General features: G+C 46.9%; 1 protein-coding gene across 1 annotated transcript in view; it reads right to left on the minus strand.

The window, feature by feature from the left end:
* The window catches only part of syngap1b (synaptic Ras GTPase activating protein 1b), a gene marked incomplete at its 3' end in the record, with an annotated part of 114973 nt that overhangs the window by 95379 nt on the left and 282 nt on the right, over positions 1 to 19312 (minus strand). The window lies entirely within an intron of this gene.

The following is a 19312-nucleotide window of genomic DNA, read 5'->3' on the forward strand; positions in this document are numbered from 1 at the left end:
GTGTGCAATGTTTGGCATGGATCCGGGCAACGGTGGCAGAGATAAACGGACGGACGGACGGACGGACGGACGGACGGACGGACGGACGGACGGACGGACTGACTGACTGACTGACTGACTGACTGACTGACTGACTGACTGACTGACTGACTGACTGACTGACAGACAGCGGAGGTTTTGATGGTAACTGCGACCTGGCTGTCGCAATTAAATCTATATTGCATCCCCAGTAAATGATTTCCCTGAGTTCCTTTTGTTTCTGAAACCAAGACAATTCTTTCTTGAATACAGTACAGGATATTTCTTTAGTAGGGAGCCCCGCAGTGGCCACTGGAGGGAAAAAATATATATAATGTTAATTCGTGGCCACGAAATAGTAATTGGTGGCCACCAAATAGTAATTGGTGGCCACAAAATAGTAATTCGTGCCCACGAAATAGTAATTAGTGGCCACGAAATAGTAATTAGCGTAATAGGAATTAGCGTAATATATTTTTTTCCCCTCCAGTGGCCACTAGGGGGCTCCGTACTTTAGTATACAGTATTGTAGTAGAACCAAATTTGTTTGACATGATGCAGTTTCATGACATCATGTTCAGGACATGTAAAACAATACGTTTTCTTAAAAATGATTTAAGCGTTCACTCTCACTTTTACTTTGTCCTCTAAGGACACAAAGACCACTGACAATGTCAACTAGAGCTTTTCCTGCTTTGAAATGTCTCCCAAGCCATGAAAATGAACTAATTTTAGCTACATTCTTCAGCTGGAGCAAACAAACAAAATATGTACTGCAATATACTGGAGAGTGTGGTTAACCCGGGTCGGTCGCATATTTATGATTGATGGTCGAGATTCAGTTCGGGCTCAGTCATGTTGCTCATATTGAAAAAACGAAAAACTAAATTGCATTGTCACTGAGAAGGATGTCAAGCTATCGAAAACCACCAGTCAACAGTCGAGTCCATATCATGAAGATGAATATTTTCCAACACATTTTTCTAGCCTAGGGTGGCTCAGGGTAGAAGACAGGCTTAAGCAAGTAAAAATGAGATTGTCTTTCAAAATAGTCAACGCGACTTTTCCCACAATGCACTCAATAAATGCATATCTAACTAATACCTCAAAAAAAGTGAGCGACACCCACAGCCACAATACTAGAGAGAGAGAGAGGGACAACAAAGATCTCGTACCACCCGCCTATAGGACAGTGTGGAATGCCCTGACCCCATCCCTTAAAAATGTGGATCACTGGCTTCCTTTAAAAAAGGCCTGAAAGTGAAAATGCACCTTTCAGGAGGGCAAAGAGGGAGGTCATTATCACTCCCTTAGAAAGGTGTTCACCAAGTGTATGACTGCACCAAGTGTACTTGTGCTGCTTGCATCTCTGTCTAATAAAATATTCAATCAATCAATCAATCAACTGAATATTAGACATACACATCACAGACTGGTACCAGCAGTTTCCCATCATTTCTGTATCCATTCAACGTCCAGATTTGTCAATGTCTGGAACTTGCCTGTAACAAACCAAGAAACACTAACAGAGTAGTGGACCAGCAGTAGGCCAACTCTGTTCCAATAATTGAATGTTTTACTGCTGATAAGAAACAATGATCCTGAATTAACAACGCATTCTAGCTACTTCTCATTGATGGCACCATAAAGTATTATGTATCTTTATGCTGTAGTCACAGTGTTGCTTTATGGGGGTATCAATACATGTAATTAGCAAAGTGGTCCCATAATGTGAGAGTAAGCTCTGCACCGGCACTGTCGCAATGAAGAAGATGATAAGGGATAGTTTATGGTAGAGTATGGAGTTGCAGCAAACATATAGCACCAATATACTGTAACCTTCTCACAGAGTTTAGCTGCTGTGGGGAATGTTGGATTGAAAAGTTTATAGACCTTGTGACATCAAAAGAACAATGGCTTACATAATGTACAGAAGGAAAAAAAAAGGTTTTCTCTACTGTAGAGTACGTGTCTTTCTCTTTGTCACTCTGAAAAGAGAATGAATTTCTTTACACGTCGAGCTGTAAGAGCGTGGACTCGTGAGCAAACTTCCAGAGAAGGGGCTCAGTCAATACCTTTAAGAATAGACTTGAAAAATTCTGGTAAACAAAATACTTTTTGTGCAATTACGTATAGGGCTGGCTTGTGATTTCATGAGACTGGTAAACCGAGGGATTATAAAATGTTAATGTAAAATGTGGAATTATGAGTGTATATGTATAGGATTGTATGTGGGTTACGGATGTATTTGTGGGGTGGGGTGTGTGAGTGAGTGGGTGTGTGAAATACAGGGTCTCAGGGTATGAAAATCACAATTTAAAAATATAGATATATTGTGTTTATTGTCATACCTCCAGACAAGGTCCCCCTATGGGATAACAGCGCCATCTGGCGGTGCAACAGAGTAAACTCATCTACTCCCGTACGAAAAATGTCATTTGTCGGAAGGGCTGTCAATCACAAAACGAGGGCACCGCCCCCGAGTGTATATAAACCCCCTGGGCTATCATGACTTCCTCTTCCGCACCTCTGCTAACCTGCAACTAGAGTGTCGCGAACTCAGCCATATAATTTAATTCTGTAAAGTTTTTAGCCTAAAGCGACGGCTAGGAAGTCGGCCACTGGCCTTTATAGAATATCTCCTGTACGTATTATTCTTCAGTTCTTCAACAGTTTCGGCGTTCTCACCTGTTTCCTCGCTGTAAGTTTCCAGCTTCTTCTCTGAGCTTGTTATTGTCCGATAGCCTCTTGTAGCTTAGCCTAGCTTCAAGCTATCGATGTTCCACGGCCCTCGGCTAGCATGCTGCTATCCTTGTTCCCCTGGAAGTGTGCTGGATGCTGGAGACTTATCGCTGGTGAGGACACCCACCCTCGGAATTCCTTCGATGATCCCGCAGGCTGCTTCATGTGGTGAGTCTTTCGAGTGTTAGCAAGTGGCCTTGCTTGCTCGTTCCTTTGTTTGGTAGCCTCATGCTAGAAGGCCCTCACCCAGGGCACTGATTGCTAGCGCGCCCTAGCTTGGGTGTCGCTATTGTCTCTACTTCTAGCTGGCTAGGACTTTCCACTGTTTGTCCGGTGTTTCTCGTATTGTCCCCGCCGCCCTGGTCTCGCCGACCAGGGCTACGGGCCTCTCCTGGCAGGTTTGTGGGCACGCAGCGGTGCCCGCTGTTTGTGCTTCCTTCACTTAGCCTCCACTAGCCTTGTGGCCTGCCTGGTTTTTTCCCTCCACCGGACTTTGCTGCCTCCGGGGCTCGCGGCGCTGTACGCCACAGCGCTGCTTCTCGCCCCGGGCCGCAGCCTGCAGCCACTACGCCTATAGGGGGCTCCAGCGCGCCGCTGGTGCCCTACGGCGGACGGCTGCAACGTCACGGGATTACTTGCTGGTTCTCGCCCTTCTCTCCCGCCGGTTCGGCTGCCGCCGTCCCAGGGAGGAGAACCTGCTAGCCCGCCCGGCCGCTCCCACGCCGGGGGCGGCTAGCGGCGTGGTTTTTCCCGCCTGCAGCCACGACGCCACGTTGTTTCTGCCTCCGGGGCTCGCGGTGCTGTACGCCACAGCGCTGCTTCCCGCCCCGGGCCGCAACCTGCAGCCACTACGCCTATCGGGGGCTCCAGCGCGCCGCTGGGGCCCTACGGCTGGCGTTCTGCAGCTTCACGGGACCACACGCCGGCCCTCGCCCTCTCTCCCGCCGGTTCGGCTCTGCCGTTCCAGGGAGGAGAGCCTGCTAGTCCGCCCGGCCGCTCCCACGCCGGGGGCGACTAGCGGCGGCTCCGGTTCCCGCCTGCAGCCACGACGCCTATTGGGGGCTCCAGCGCGCCGCTGGTGCCCTACGGCTGGCGTCTGCAACTTCGAGGGACCCCGCCCGGCCGCTTCCACGCCGGGGGCGGCTAGCGGCGGCTCCGGTTCCCGCCTGCAGCCACGACGCCTATTGGGGGCTCCAGCGCGCCGCTGGTGCCCTACGGCTGGCGTCTGCAACTTCGAGGGACCCCGCCTGGCCGCTCCCACGCCGGGGGCGGCGAGCGGCGACGCCGGTTCCCGCCCTCTCTCCCTGGTACGGCTGGCGCCGTTTATTCAGGGGAGAGAACCTACTGGTCCGCCTGGCTGCCCCCACGCTGGGGGTGACTAACGGCGACTTCCTCCTCCTTCCCCTTGGATTTTTCGTTCTCGGCCATGCTGGCTGAGCCCGGATCTTCCTGGCACGCTTATGTTCTGGTGGCACGCCTCCGAACAACGCTGTTAAAGGCGGGGATGAATTGAGAGTGAGGATGAGGAGGGATGGAATTTGGTTGCAGGCTCTTCTCCCAGTATTCCTCCTACAAGTGAGTCTTGCAAGTCCTCGGTTCCACGAGGACCCTGCATCCTTCCGCCCACCTCCGCCTCTACCCCCTCTCTCCCCTCCTCCATGCAGAAGGAGGGGAATGGGTCGGCGGCGCCCCAGTACATCCCGCTCTCCCCTCCACTGTGCCAGTGGAAGGGGGCCTGGGTCTGCGGCACCCGGACTGTGGTTTTTTCCACATGGTGGGGCTCAAGGAGACCACTTACTTGCGCCCAAGCGCACTGAACACAGCTCTCCCCACAAGGCTTGTGGGAAGTGGGTGTGTTAGATGACATAGGGTTGAGGGCCTAGCCCTCCACGGGGTCTGGGTTCCGTGACGGCACACGGTCCTCCTCCCCCCGAATGCAGACGTTTGAGTTCTGTCCCACGCAGGGGAGAATGAAAATCTCTGTTGCCCAGTAGTTTTTTCCCATGTCATCAGTAAGAGTATGGTAGTCGAAACAAAACTTTTGTTTACCTACCTCTCAGTCCCTAGCACAAAGGACCCTCCTCTCTGCTTACAGCCAGTTAGTGTATAGAGACCCATGCAGGGTTCTTTATTCACTCAAAGGATTACTTATTGTCCCAGTCCTGCAGACTGGTGACAATTAAAAGGTTTTTCCCTGGTTTGCAATGGGCTCCACTGTTTTGCTATTAGTCACAATAACAAAGCTTCTCTTCTGTGCTATTCTCCTCTGTCTCCACTGAGCGGCACTGTCGTGCCGAGTTCAGTTCAGAACAGGAGTATGGAGTGTTGTGTACAGCATCTTAACACTCTTCAGGGACGCCGAGCCGGACTCCTCCCACAGAACCTGTGGGATGAGGTGGCGTAAATGACCTTGGACTGTGGGTAAAGGGGTCCCTGACTACACAGGGACCTCCTTCCCCCAGGCGCTAATATTTATTTTCCTTATTCCATGCAGGGATAATGAAAATGGTTACTGCCTCCCTTGTCCCCAAAGTCTTAAAAAAAAAAAAAAAAAAAAAAAAAAGTGTTTTGAGCAAGCGTGGCCTGCTCACTCCTACACTTGCACGGACAACCTCTTATCGCTTGCAACCACTCAGTGTATGAAGCCCATGCAGGGCTCTCTACTCACTCACGATAACAGATTTCCCAGTCATGCAGTCATGCAGACAGGTTACAATCAGAATGGGTTGCAGACATGCTGAGGTTCCCACCCATGTTAACTGCGGTTCACAGTGGTGCGGTTTCTCCTATGTGCATTTTTCCTCTGCCTACACTAAACGGCACTGTAGTGTCGATTCTAGTGCAGGACAGGAAGTGTTTCACTATCGGTGTGTGGGATTATGAGTTGGCCTAATTTTCCCTGCAAGGATCTATTAAAGGCCTCAGATCTGGTTTAAACGTTTACACGTTCTTCCCCGTGCTGGGGTAAATGTTTTTACGTAACCAACCGTATATCGCAGAATGCTCTTTCTGTTTCTCTTTCCACCACCGTTCAACATGTTGACGTCACGTCCGTTGGCGCGGCCGTCACCGGATAAGGAGGGGAGCTTCCCGGATACGGAAGTGCTAATCCCCAACGTTCCTTCTCCCCCGTGCAACCTAACGGTTTCTCCCTCGTTTCACAGCACGTTAGCACGTTGTGTGAAACGGTTAGGTTCCGAACGGAACCCTTGTTTATTTAATACCCTTGATGGTATTCTGATAAACATTGGAGACTGTGCAATCCGAGCAATGGGTGTTACGTCAGTAACACGTGGCCTTAGATTGCATTTCTTGAACCACCCCCGCTTCCAGCTGGGGTATTTACACTCGAGCCCGCGCTGGTAAGCAGGGGCTCTAAGTGAGGAAATAAGCTCGGTACTATGCAATGGTGCTGTAGTAGAGCTTTTGCGAGACCTGAACCAGCTTGGTTTCTGGACTCGAATTTTTCCTGGTTCGGGAAAAAAGGGGGGGGGGGGGGGGCTGCATCCCTTCTGGATTAGGGATATCACACCAACTTGGTGTTGGCCCACCTGAAGGCCTTGGGTTTTCAACGTCCTTTTGGCAAAAGTATGTTGACGCCCTCCCAGCAGATCTCCTTCTTGGGGATACCTCTGGATTCGACCACGATGTCTGCCCGCCTCTCTGGAGGGGGTGGACAGGTTCCTGACGTGTCTTCGCTCCTTTCAATTGGACCAAGTGGTCAGTTACAAGGAGTGTATGAAGTTGGCAGGGCTGATGGCTTCAGCGGCGCCTGGGCAGGTTTCATATGAGACCGTTCTGGCGGTGGACACTGACGCTCAGGATTCCTCCCCTGCAAGGGTGCAGGGAAGTGGTGGTCAGCCAGGCCTGCATGGACGCGCTAGTCCCATGGCGGGACCAGGCGTTGTTAATGAGTGGAGTCTCCATAGGCGTGGTGGTGTCACGCAAGGTGATCACCACAGACGCCAGCCGCTCGGGCTGGGACGCCACCCACGAGGGGCGCTCAGCCAGGGGTCTGTGGGCCCCGGCCACGTTGGAGTACCACATCATTTATCTGGAGTTAATGGCGATCTACTTGGCTCACAAGTATTTCGAACCGTTTCTCCGGGGTTGTCGTGTCCTGGTCAGGACGGACGACATGGCAGCCTTGTACTTTCTCAACAAACAAGGTGGCCTCTCCTCGCGCACGCTGGATCAGCTGGCGCGCGAGATGACTCTCTGGTGCGTACCGCGCCTGAGGTCCTTCAGAGCCTCCCATGTTCCAGGCCTTCAGAACGGCGGCGCCGATCTGTTGTCCAGGGGGGAGCCTCGCTACGAGGATTGGTCTCTCCACCATGCGGTGGACGGTGGTGAGACAGATCTTCTCCAGGTTCGGTCAACTTCGGTTCGATCTCTTTGCTTCCCAGGAGAACGCGAAGTGCCCCCTCTACTTCTCAGTGAGGGGACCTTCGCCTCTGGGGGTGGATGCGTTCGCACACGAGTGGCCGGAAGGCCGTCTCTATGCGTTCCAACCGCTGGAACTGATCCTTCCCACACTGGAGAGGATCAGGAGTTCCAACCTGGAGGTTCTTCTCGTGGCACCGTCCAGGGGAGTGTGGAGGTCTCTGATCACCCCACTGCTCTACCGGTCCCCCTGGCAGCTCCCCTTGCATAGGGACCTGCTGCGCCAGGCGGGGGACGATATCTTCCATCCCGACCCCCAGGCCCTAGACCTGTGGTTTTGGCCTGTGAGAGGGAGAACCTGCTAGCCGCAGGCTTCTCAATGGCGGTTGTAGCTACTTTTCAGAGTGCTAAAGCCCCCTCCACTAGGGTGGTATATGATGGAAGGTGGAATGCTTTCTTGGACTGGTGTGAGCTACAGGAGCCACCTGTGGTGGCTCACTTGGCTCCAGCCCAAAAGGTGTTAGTTTTCTTGCGGGACCGCCTGGACCTTGGTCTGGCGTTCTCTACGCTTAGGGGTTATTTAGCGGCTATTGATGCCTGTCACCTGGGGGTGTCAGGCATGGGCCTATCTAAATTCCCTGAGGTGGTCAAGTTCATACACGGTGTCGACCGTTTAAGACCGGTGACTAGAATTTTGTTCCCTGCTTGGGATCTACAAGTGGTTCTTGAGGGCCTTTGCAAGGCACCCTTTGAACCGATTGGGAGGACCTCTTTGAAACATTTAAGTTTCAAGACAGCTCTTTTGCTTGTCTTGTCTACGGCTAAGCGTGTGAGCGACCTTCATGCGCTCTCTGTGAGCCCTGATTGTATGAGGTTTCTCAATAATGACTCCAAGGTTCTTCTTAAACCTCAATTGAGTTTTATTCCTAAGAACCGAGTGGTCCCGAAGGAACCTGTTGTTTTGACGGCTTTCCATCCTCCTCCGTTTGCATCGGAGGTGGATAGGCGTCTTCATTGTCTTTGTCCAGTTAGGGCCCTGAAGGCCTACTGTGACAAGACGGTGGACAGCAGGTCTACTTCTCAGCTTTTCGTGGTCATGAATGCCCGTCAGCGAAAAGCGGTGTCCAAACCCACTCTGTCGAGATGGATTGTGGATGCTATTAGGTTGGCTTACACCCGTGCTGGGTCTGAAGTGCCGGAGGCACTTAAGGCCCACGGTACTAGGGGTGTGTCTACCTCTTGGGCTTTGTCCAAAGGTGTCTCCATTGAGGAGATTTGTGCGGCGGCGGATTGGTCTTCGCCGTCCACCTTTGCGACCTACTATCACCTGGACGTTGCGCCTTCTGCTATGGCGCATACGGTTCTGGGTGCTGCTGCCCCGCCTACTATGTAGTGGGGCGGCTCTCTCCCCTTCCTGGGACAGCATGCTACTGTCTCTAGGATACCTGGGGGGGGACCCTGAGTTTTTCCCTTATATTACTGTAGTATTATAAGGCGGACCTGTATCTGCCCTTAGTGCATAAGGCAGGCCTCGGTCTGTCAGGGTCTCTTTTCTGTCTGAACACGCCCAGGCCCTGTGGGCCTGGGTCGGACCAGTCCTGAGAGGGGTCATGTCGGTTGACGAGACCTCCTTCCGGGTGTGGTCGGTGTGCACGACGGTCTTGTCGGTTCATGGCTTCTCGGGGAGTGTATGAGTCCCATAGGGGGACCTTGTCTGGAGGTATGACAATAAACGTATAGGTTCCGGACGGAACCATGTTTATTTAATACCGGAGGACAAGGTCCCCCGAATAAAGCCCCTCGGTTCGCTAGTTGCGGGCGCAGAGGTGCGGCTTTAGAGGAAGTCATGATAGCCCAGGGGGTTTATATACACTCGGGGGCGGTGCCCTCGTTTTGTGATTGACAGCCCTTCCGACAAATGACATTTTTCGTATGGGAGTAGATGAGTTTACTCTGTTGCACCGCCAGATGGCGCTGTTATCCCATAGGGGGACCTTGTCCTCCGGTATTAAATAAACATGGTTCCGTCCGGAACCTATACGTTTAGTCTGGCGTAGAGGATAGTATCCTGTACCAGAAAATGTTCAATACATTTCAATATAATTTTCAATAAATAAATGTGTATGTAGAAATCTGTCAAAAGTGAAGAAACTGAAAAACCCTCCCAACCCACTCTATTAGAGCACTCTATTACCAACCAAATAAGAGACATGAGCTGCATATACTTTCACAAACCAGTTGTAAGAAGGTTATGTATTTTGTGGGCTGAGGCACAGGTAGGCTATTTGTCTTTTCTAATTCAGATGAGCAGATCTCCAACTACCAACGGAAATCTAGATAAGAAGTAAACATTTCAGACCCTTCCCTTGAAGGACAAAATGATGTTACCGTAAATACATGACTCTAGACAAGTTTAATTCTTGACTAGCCATATACATGTCAATACTAGCCAATTACATGGGGCTAAACATGGTAATTTCCCTCAATGACGTCCACTTGAGCGAGAATCAGCCCACTCACCACCTCCTCTACTGCTCTCAAATACACTGCAATTCATCACTGCCAACTTGACTCATAGGAGGACCCACCCTGGCACCCTACCACGGTCACCACCACCATCCCCATGGGAGAGTATCAGCTACAAGATTTGGTGAGGGAAAATAATGGGAGTGGGCCAAGTACAGAGCCCTGTGGGACCCAGCGACCAACAAAGTACAGTATATAGAGTTTAAGTGGTTAAGGGGACCCTGGCCGATATTTACAGGGAAACTTTTGTTCCTAAATTCCATTGATCTGTATGAGGAGATCATTCCACACACCCGATTATGCATAAAATAACACGATTGACATCATAAGTTTGCGATGACAACATTATGTGTAAACATAAACAGAAGACAGAGGTCTATTTGTCCCCCCAGAATATATGTACAGTATGATCTCCTCACATCAGAATAGTGGGATCAAAACCGACAAGGTTTACCTTTAACATGAATCCTATCATTTTATTGTGAGGAGTGGAGCTTGTACTGAAAGTATATTTCAATCAGACAATTCTTGGATTGAATAAATATATTTATTGAGCATAAATATAAATAATATAAATATAAATATATAGTATATTGTACATGAATATTTATAGCATATTTGCTAGCCTAGATGTATTCCAAACAAGATGTCCTCGGAGAATACAGAGGATATTTTGAGCCACGACAGACTCTCCCTTTACAGGTAAAATAAATGAAACAAGCTCTGGTGGACCTGGGGACAAATGCAGCATTGGGCAGCAGACAAGACAGCATTGGCGTTCGTTGGCGAAGACAACCCTGTGCTATTCAACACGAAGAGGAATAAGTACATTTAGTAATTACTAAAGTGACTGGCTTATGGCTGAAAATACAAGAATGTCCCTCAAACCATAGTTATCAATTTAAAGACTGTGAATCACCCTTGGGTATTGTGTGTGTGTATATTTTCTATTTATTCTGTATTATTATTAGGGGGAAAAACTGCACAGCAATCAACGTCTTTCAATTTGATTTGTAAATTATAAGCCAGAAGGATGTCAACAGACGTGGCAGCAGCAACCTAAAGGCCCTACTTCTTGCGTCGCTCCCGGTGTTTAACAACCTTTACAGGCAAACTGCACAGAACCTGAAAGAAATAATAATTTCCTAATCATTCTCTTCCCTCATGTTAGTCACTCCACAGCCAGGGGTACAGAGGGTGTTGGAGTGCCATAGATCTGATGGGGGGGAGGAGGGTGCTTTTGCCAGCCTGGCATGGTGAGTTGAGCGATGCTCCAGGCTGGCCGGCCCATATGTCAGTACTGCTTCCTCAGGCCCAGCTGTGAGGAGAAGGGGAATGTGGTGGGAGGGAGGGATAGAGAGAGAGAGAGAGACAGACAGACAGACAGACAGACAGACAGACAGAGAGTGTGTGTGTGTGTGTGTGTGTGTGTGTGTGTGTGTGTGTGTGTGTGTGTGTGTGCGTGTGCGTGTGCGTGTGCGTGTGTGTGTGTGTGTGTGTGTGTGTGTGTGTTAAAGCGACAGGTGTGTAATCCATTATATCTTAACAGGGTGATGATCAAACACCGGCTGGGTCCCTCATTCTGCCTCTGACAGAAACACACATGTGCGCACAGAACTCTTGACACGTGCACAAGCACACACTCAGGCAATAACACAAATCACACTCATTCACAAAAACACACACACGTACGCACGCACGCACACGCACGCGCGCGCACACACACACGCACACGCACGCACACGCACACGCACACGCACACACACACACACACACACACACACACACACACACACACACACTGTGGCCATCATCATAACAGGCAGTCTTGCCGGCCAACAACATGATTTGCCCTTCAGTAGCACAATATCACCTTCTGAAAGACAGATGTTCCTTCTCCACTGGACCCTGGGCTCTGGTCACAGCAAATTGTCAAAATAAGAACACTAATGCCCTACTGGCTTTACATTTTTTTTACCCCTCCCTGTCAGGGATTGTAGGTATTATTAGTTTTTGCTTTGGTTTATTACTGTAGAATAGATCAGTGGTTTTAAACCTTTTTCATATCCAGGTCCATTATTTATTCTGCATTTGAGCCACGGACCACCATTTGATGAGATTTAGCGTCTCAGACCCAATCATTCCCATCATTGAATAAGATTTTCCCCACAATTCCATGCAATATTGATGTTGGAACTGTACATACCATCATAGGAGAGGTAAGGCAAACGTTGACCAAAATAACAATTATTCTACATTCTCTAATTGTGTAGACTGTGTAGACATCATTTGGCTGAGGACCACATGGAACCCCCTCAAGGACCACTGGTTGAAAACCACTGCTGTAGATAGATAGTAGGGACTTTAAGCCAGCATGGTTTTCAGGACGGCTCCGTCAGACGGAAGTACAGCTGCTATGACGCGATCGCCGTAGCAGTCAGTCGTTAAGCAAACAGCCGTCGGCGACGGGTTCCCACCCCTTTTACTGAACTCTTTGGTTCCCGTGGCGACACGTCTATGCAGCAGACGTTGTAGACACTACGTGGAAGGGAGCTTCTGCCGACGGCAAGCAGGTTTATCTATCGAGCACTGATACATTTCTCGTTACCGTAGTGGACTGCTGTAGCCGCCGTTGCTTAAAGTCCCGACTCCCTAGTATAAAGTCTAGAGAGACAGGAAACCGAGGTCAGAGAGAAAGGAGAGATGCAAGACATGACGGGCGTTGTATTCAAACTGACTCACAAGTAGCATGTGGTCTGTCTGTGCACTAACTGGCTGAGCCAGAGAAGAAGTGTTCTCAACCTTTTCAGTCCGCGAACCCCCAAGTAATCATATTTGAACATTGTAAGAGTTGAGGCATTACATTTCGTTTATCAGACACGCCACCTTCCTATGCAAATCCATTGTAACTTAAAACTAATTTTAACAATTCCTAAAAAACACCGTCCTTTTTCTGGTGACTCCTGACGCCCTCCTAATACATGAGCTGGCCGTGTTTTTCGATAACTTTTTTCATTTATTTTTTATAACTTTTTGAGAAAATTTGAAAAGTTAAATACAATAAAGAAATTATTACAAATAAATGAAAAATGTACAGCTCACGTATTAGGAGGGTGTCAGGAGTTACCAGAAAAAAGGACGGGCATATTTGATGAATCTATCATGGTTAAAATGGAGTTTGAAGTTACAATGGGTTTGTATAGGAAGGGGGCGTGTCTGATAAAATGAATATCAAATATCCAAATACTGATTCAAGCAACTTAAAATGGGGTGTTCACAAAAGCCTAATTAGAGGATAAAATTACCAAATGTTTTTTTTTTAGTGAAATATCCTTTTAACCACTTTTAAACACTCCATACTTAGAAAACCTGACCTCTGGCTATGTACTTGGTCTGCTCTTTTTTCCCCCCTCTACACAACAAACCCTGCCAAAAAATAGCCAGCACAATGCCTCTCAATGCCCTCACAGAAATGTAAGAAAAACAACTCTGAAGTGTTGACCAGAGTGCGTTTTAGGACGCATTCACACCAGGATGATTTACTGCGATTATCACAAATCCTGGAGCGTATTGTCGGAAAGTGCACTTTGTTTGGGCTGGTGTGAAGGATTCTGTGGATTCTGGTGTGGATCAAACAAACTAATTCTAATCCAAAAAAAAAAATGTGGTCTCGCTTCGCTCACTGTGGCATTGTGGGTTGAAGAATTTGTAGGGGTGAGAAGCACACAGGTATTTCTCCAGGATCTGAGCAGATGAAGGGGGGGACTGGGTGGTGGGGGCCGGGAGGTGTGAGTAGACCGCTGTAAGTACCGTAACTCCCCAGACCCCCCATAACTCAGATGGCACCGTGGCATCAACATCAAATATTAGCTTAGCTATCCCAGCACCTCTGAATCTAATCCCCTTTTGGTAAGAACAGACTACAGCAGTAGTTAGTAACATAACATCGGAGAATCGCCGTCTCTGGCGGGCTTGAAAACTGCTGTAGTCAAATTAAGGGTATGAATATGCCCTTAGTCATATGTGGAAATTGTGAAGGCAACATGTCCAGAATAAAGTCTCAATTAGTTGTGGGGTCTGAAACTAGTTTTCAGATACCTGAAAAGCTAGGGGGCTCAGAACTGACATTTACAGTAATGTATCTGCTTATACTAATTGTAATACTTGAAATGCTAGTGATCTAATAATTAAAACTGTAATATTGTTTGGTGCACACATTGGACATTTCTGTGGATCACGGCTATAATAAATATCAAAATAACTTATGGCATATTTTTGCAGGCCCTTAGGAAAAGGCCTTTCCTTTCCAAAGCTCCCATGTGTGCATTTACCACAGAGCACAGGCTCAGCAACCCACAATGCTTTCTAATAAAAATGATGAATGGTAGGGATTGCTTTTAAGGTCATCTCGATCTGGCAATTGCTCCTCGTAAGCTGGCAGGAGACAAATTAGGGCTACTTTCTCTCAGAGCCCCTAAGGTATAAGAGGGAGAAGTTTGTACACTATCTGGCTGAATAGGCAAATTAATCAAATTGTTGAGATAAAAAGCCATTTAATCCCTTATATGTGCATAATGACCTTTTGAAAGATGGTGTATTTGAGTGGCATGTAAGGGAAATCAAATGACAAGAAAGAACGTGGTAGCTAGCTCAAGTGCCTTCTTTTAAATAGCCTCTGGGGGCTTGGTTAGCCATCTTACTACAGTAACAGCATTGTTTTACTCATGACTGTTTCCACCCACACACCTTTCAGTACATAATTTATCCCCCATCCTCCACCCCACTCCCCTTTTTTTGTTCCTGTGGGTCATGCATAGAATGCAAAGCGCTCATAATCCACATTTTGTGCATAGTGACAGTAGCCACAAGCTAAACCTAGCACAGTCCCTTCCCTGGCTTATATATTTGATTACTGTCAATCAATCAATCCTGAATTGCCAAGGAAGGCAATATGATATAGCCAGGGAGGTAGATATATACTACATAATCGTCACGTGTCCTTTTTTTTTTACTCTAAAAAAAGAGCCTGCAATGTAGTGCATTTGAAACTACATTGCAGTGCACATCATGGGATGATCACTGCTTGCTTGCCTCCTGTGAATTGTTTTATTTTTATTTGTGTTTATTTTCTTTTTATTTCGTTGCTGAATGAGGTCAGCACTCAGCAGACAAAGTGACGTGAGTGAGATGATTTTTTTTTTGGATGAAATCTGCCAATCTCAATAGGCACCAACGGTACTGTATATATATCCAATTGCACTCTTTACTTTTAATTGAAACGGGACATAAATATGGTAAAAAAAGGATTCTGATGTAGTTATGGCAATGATAATAGGCTAAACAAATATATAATTTTGGTTTCTTGCATAACATTGGCACAGCTGTGGAGGAGAGGAGCTTGGGGGACAGTCAGGCCACTGGTGCTTATCGGTGGTAGAATGCAGAACTACTGTATATCACCTGAGATCAATGTGAGGGGAGACAAGGAGCAAGGGAGGATGGCTAGCTCCCCCTACAGGACACAAGAACAGCCCACAGGCAAGTGTAGTAGCACTGCAATTGTCAGAGTGAACCAAGTGTGGAATCTGAATAGGCAACTGAAGGTTGTGCACTTGAGATCTTGTTCTATGTGGCTTGAGGGATGTGTAAGGCGGCGGCCAAACACTGCAAGTGTCGATGAGGCCACGGCACAACCTTCAATTTGAAAACCAGTGGGTGAAGTATAAATGACATGTCATGCTAAACAAATAGGTATAGAGTACTATAACTGTGTAGAGTGATTTGTATGGTCTACTATCCATCTATAGTATATAGTATGCTCCCCAGTGAACTCTGCACAGTGCCACTGCACCCCCACAAAAGAAGCAGCTCACTGAGTGAAGCCTGGTAGAAATAGTCGAGGCATGCTGTCAAAACGCATATTTCCACAGAGATACACAATAGGCCAACAGTGTGGTGTCGGTTCCCCAAGCCAGTTAGTTCCTTTAGGAATGGCATCCTATGGAGGATCTTTTGACAGGCATCATTCACAAAACGGAAAGTGAGCTGTGTCTGAATGGAGAGACTAGGAGGACAGAGCCAGATGGCCTGTTGGAGAGAGCCCAAACACTCCTACCATTCACCCCAAAGAGAGAGAGAGAGAGGTGGAAGGAAGAGAGGAAGGGAGCGGTAGAAATGGAGAGATAAGGATATATAAATGTGGGGGATGGGGAGGTATAGAGGAAAGCGGAAAATGGGAAAACAGCAGGACAGAGCAGTATAGATATGAGAGGATAGAGAGAGAAATAAGGAAAAGGAGCGAGCAACAGAGTAAGAAAGAGACAGAGCCAGCATAGACAGAAAAAGATAGGAGCAGGAGGGTGGGAGGGGGGAACAGGTGAGAGAGAAGATGCAGAGATGGATGCTGAGCAGAGGGGAAGAGAAAGAAGCTGTGGAGCGATGGACAGAGAGGAGGTAAAGAAGGGAGAGAAATAGGGAGTGAGAAGGATTCGTGAAGGTAAAGTGTGAGATGGAAGACAGCGTTGGTTGGGAGAGGGAGCGATCCTACAGTCTTAACAGGCAATCAGAGAGGTGAGAGAGGCAGATTTAGTGGATTTATGTGGAGTGAGGCAGGAATAGGCACTGAGGAAAAGAGAGAACCTCTGATCCATCTTATCTCAGCTATGGCAATATTAAGATTCTTTATTTTCTTTAGGGGGGGAGGCACTGAGGAAAAGAGAGAACCTCTGATCCATCTTATCTCAGCTATGGCAATATTAAGATTCTTTATTTTCTTTAGGGGGGGAGGCACTACAGTACATTAATCAGAAATGAGCAGAAATAAGACTAAAGTAAGGGGGAGAGAGGGAGACAAAGTGAATCTCCACTGTATAAGGTGAGTGACAGGCATGAATATGTAACACGGCTTGTTGTCGCCGAGGTGACAGCTATCAGCGCGTCAAAGCCTGCCTCCTGCCCATTCACAGCTGCTGCCTTATTGGCACAATTAGACAGGGATAGGCCTTTGATTAATTGACCTGGGCCCTCCGCTCGATCCCTCCAGGGAAGAAATGTCGTCTTATCAGGATTGCTAAGCTCTCTATTCCTCAGAGTGATGACAATTAGAGATACTATTGGCAGCCGAGCGCTCGCGCTGCTGTAAAAATCGCCACCTGGCCGTTATTAAGGATTGACTGCTTTTTATCAGACGGCACATAAAGAAAATTGAGCACTGTAACATTAACATGCGTATTGTGGGGATTGTTATGTGCATTATACATGCACTGCTCAGAGTGGGGATGTGGCCTCAGTGGCATTTATAGGGTTCAAGTCTATTTATTGCAGTGTTATTAATCCTTGGCCTTGTGCTTATAATGTTATGCTGTGAAATTTCTCGTACATAAAATGCTTGCAGAAAAGATGAGGAACACTACCCTCTCCTGGTCTACACACAGAGATGGAGAACCAAAGCAGCATGTAAGAGGTGGTAGAAAATGATTTGCTGTTAACACCAATAAACAGTGTTGCGGTACAGTAACAGATAACGTAATAATATTACTTGTCAAATAACATTACTAGTATCAGGGAGTGTGTCATTCATAGTTTTTAAGCTTTGAATGGGTTGATTGGGTTCATATGCACAGTAAGGACAATGCAGTTTGTCTACCAATCGCTATTGAGACTTTTATTTGATTAATCAATCATATACCCTGTGCAGTGCTGCTTCTGAGTTGTTTGTATTTCATCTTGACTTTTACATTTAGGCTGCTATAAAAGCCTTTTAATACCAATAACCTTATTTTGGCAATCTATTCCGTTGAACCTACCCTCTTCAATTCAATACTGTGTCTAATCACTTTACTCTTCTTTTGAGGGTGCTTTGTGAAAGTAACACAAAAGAAACACATTACTTGGTGGTACAGAAAGTAACACAAAAGTAACACATTACTTTAATGAAGTGACAGTAATAAAGTTTTAAAGTAATAGGTAATTATGTCATATATTATATTTTAAAGTAACTTCCCCAACACTGTCAATAAACACTAATGGAAACAAATCTGTAAGGCTCTCGCCTTACTCGTCATAGTGTTGAGGTGCTCTTCAGTAAGGGAGTAAGGGACTTATGACTGGCTGTGTATACAAAGCTACCAGGTGTGAATGTGTACAACTGTATTAATAATGACCAAGACCAGCTCCATATGAAAATGTGACCCACTGATTTCAGCTCACCTTGGAGCTCACTCCCTGAAAGTGAGTCTGACCATGTAAGATATGATAATTTGTCATTTGTAACATGCTGACATTGCTCAAAATGTAAGAAAATCTGTGCATCGTGGGGGGCGAGTCCCGATCCCCTCGATCTTTACTGCATGTCTCTCCCCGTCTCTCTCCCCTGTTTCCTGTCTATCTATACTGTAAACTATAAATTAAGGCAGACAACCCCAAAAAATATATAAAAGAAAGAAGAAAGAAAATCTCTGAATGGAGAATATAATATACTAGATTTTAGATATTTATTATGCTGTGCAAATGAGGCACCCTCAGTGCGGCTATTCTGATGGCAAACCCCTGGCCATTGTTGGTGCCTGGTTTGGTGCGGATCGGCACAACGGTGCGCCTCACAGTTCAGCATGACGTCCACTCACCCACCCACCCACCCACCGTCCGCCCGTCGTCCACTGACCCTCTAGGCCTTTAATAAAGGATATAATAACTGACTGCAATAACGTTATCTTAATTGTGTTATAGCCTACATTATTGCAATATACATTGGTTATTATATTACAAAGGGAGTGACATTTTCCAGCTGATAAAGTAATGGTAATTTATCATGTCAGTTGATTACATTACCATGCTTTAAAATATCTCCTACATAATAAGAGATATGGGTTTTGTTAGTGGAATTCTGACAAATGTAAATGCCTCATAAATGTCTATGGTTTGTTTCATGTCAAGATAATGTCTGTTTTGCAAAATGTTTTTTACCTCATAAACCCCATATACTTTGTTGACCCCATGTGTTTACAATTGGTCTTCTCCTTTTTCCCCTTTACACCAAAACTCAGTGAAAATAGGTGATATTCTATTTTCACTGAATGGTTGCCCCAGAATAGGTTTCATATGCTTAAGGAATGTGTGGAGAATGCTGAATTGATGAATAACAACAACAGCTACTCCAGACACCTTTTCTACAGTATGAATGTAACCCATCCGTTGAGTCTCCATACTCCATAAGTACATACATATAAATACTCAGACGCCTAGCTTGTTACTGGGTCATATACTGTAAATGACATGTAAAACCGAACTGTCTCCAGAGATGCCTAACATCCTGTATGCGAGAGATGGGCAAAAATAAATGCAGTTGGTTGGATATGTGACATGACTCTAAGAACTGACTCAGCAAAGAACTAAGATTTCTAGCCTGGAATCCAGACTGATTCGCTGTAGTTCGGCAGATTTTATTTTGTTACTTCACAACTCAGTCTGACCTGGGTCCTGTTACCAAGGTGCGGGACGAGCACAAAAGAGCCACGGCTTCTGATTGGTCTGTGGCTTCCAATGTAAAACTTGAGTCACTTCCTGGCTTGCCTACATAATTGGTGATGTTTGGAAATACAAGTCAAATAGGACCCTGGCCAGACTGAGAAGCGAAGTGAGAAAA

The sequence above is a fragment of the Nannobrachium achirus genome (genome assembly GCF_963921795.1).
Source record: "Nannobrachium achirus genome assembly, chromosome: 2".
In the NCBI taxonomy this organism is placed as follows: Eukaryota; Metazoa; Chordata; class Actinopteri; order Myctophiformes; family Myctophidae; genus Nannobrachium; species Nannobrachium achirus.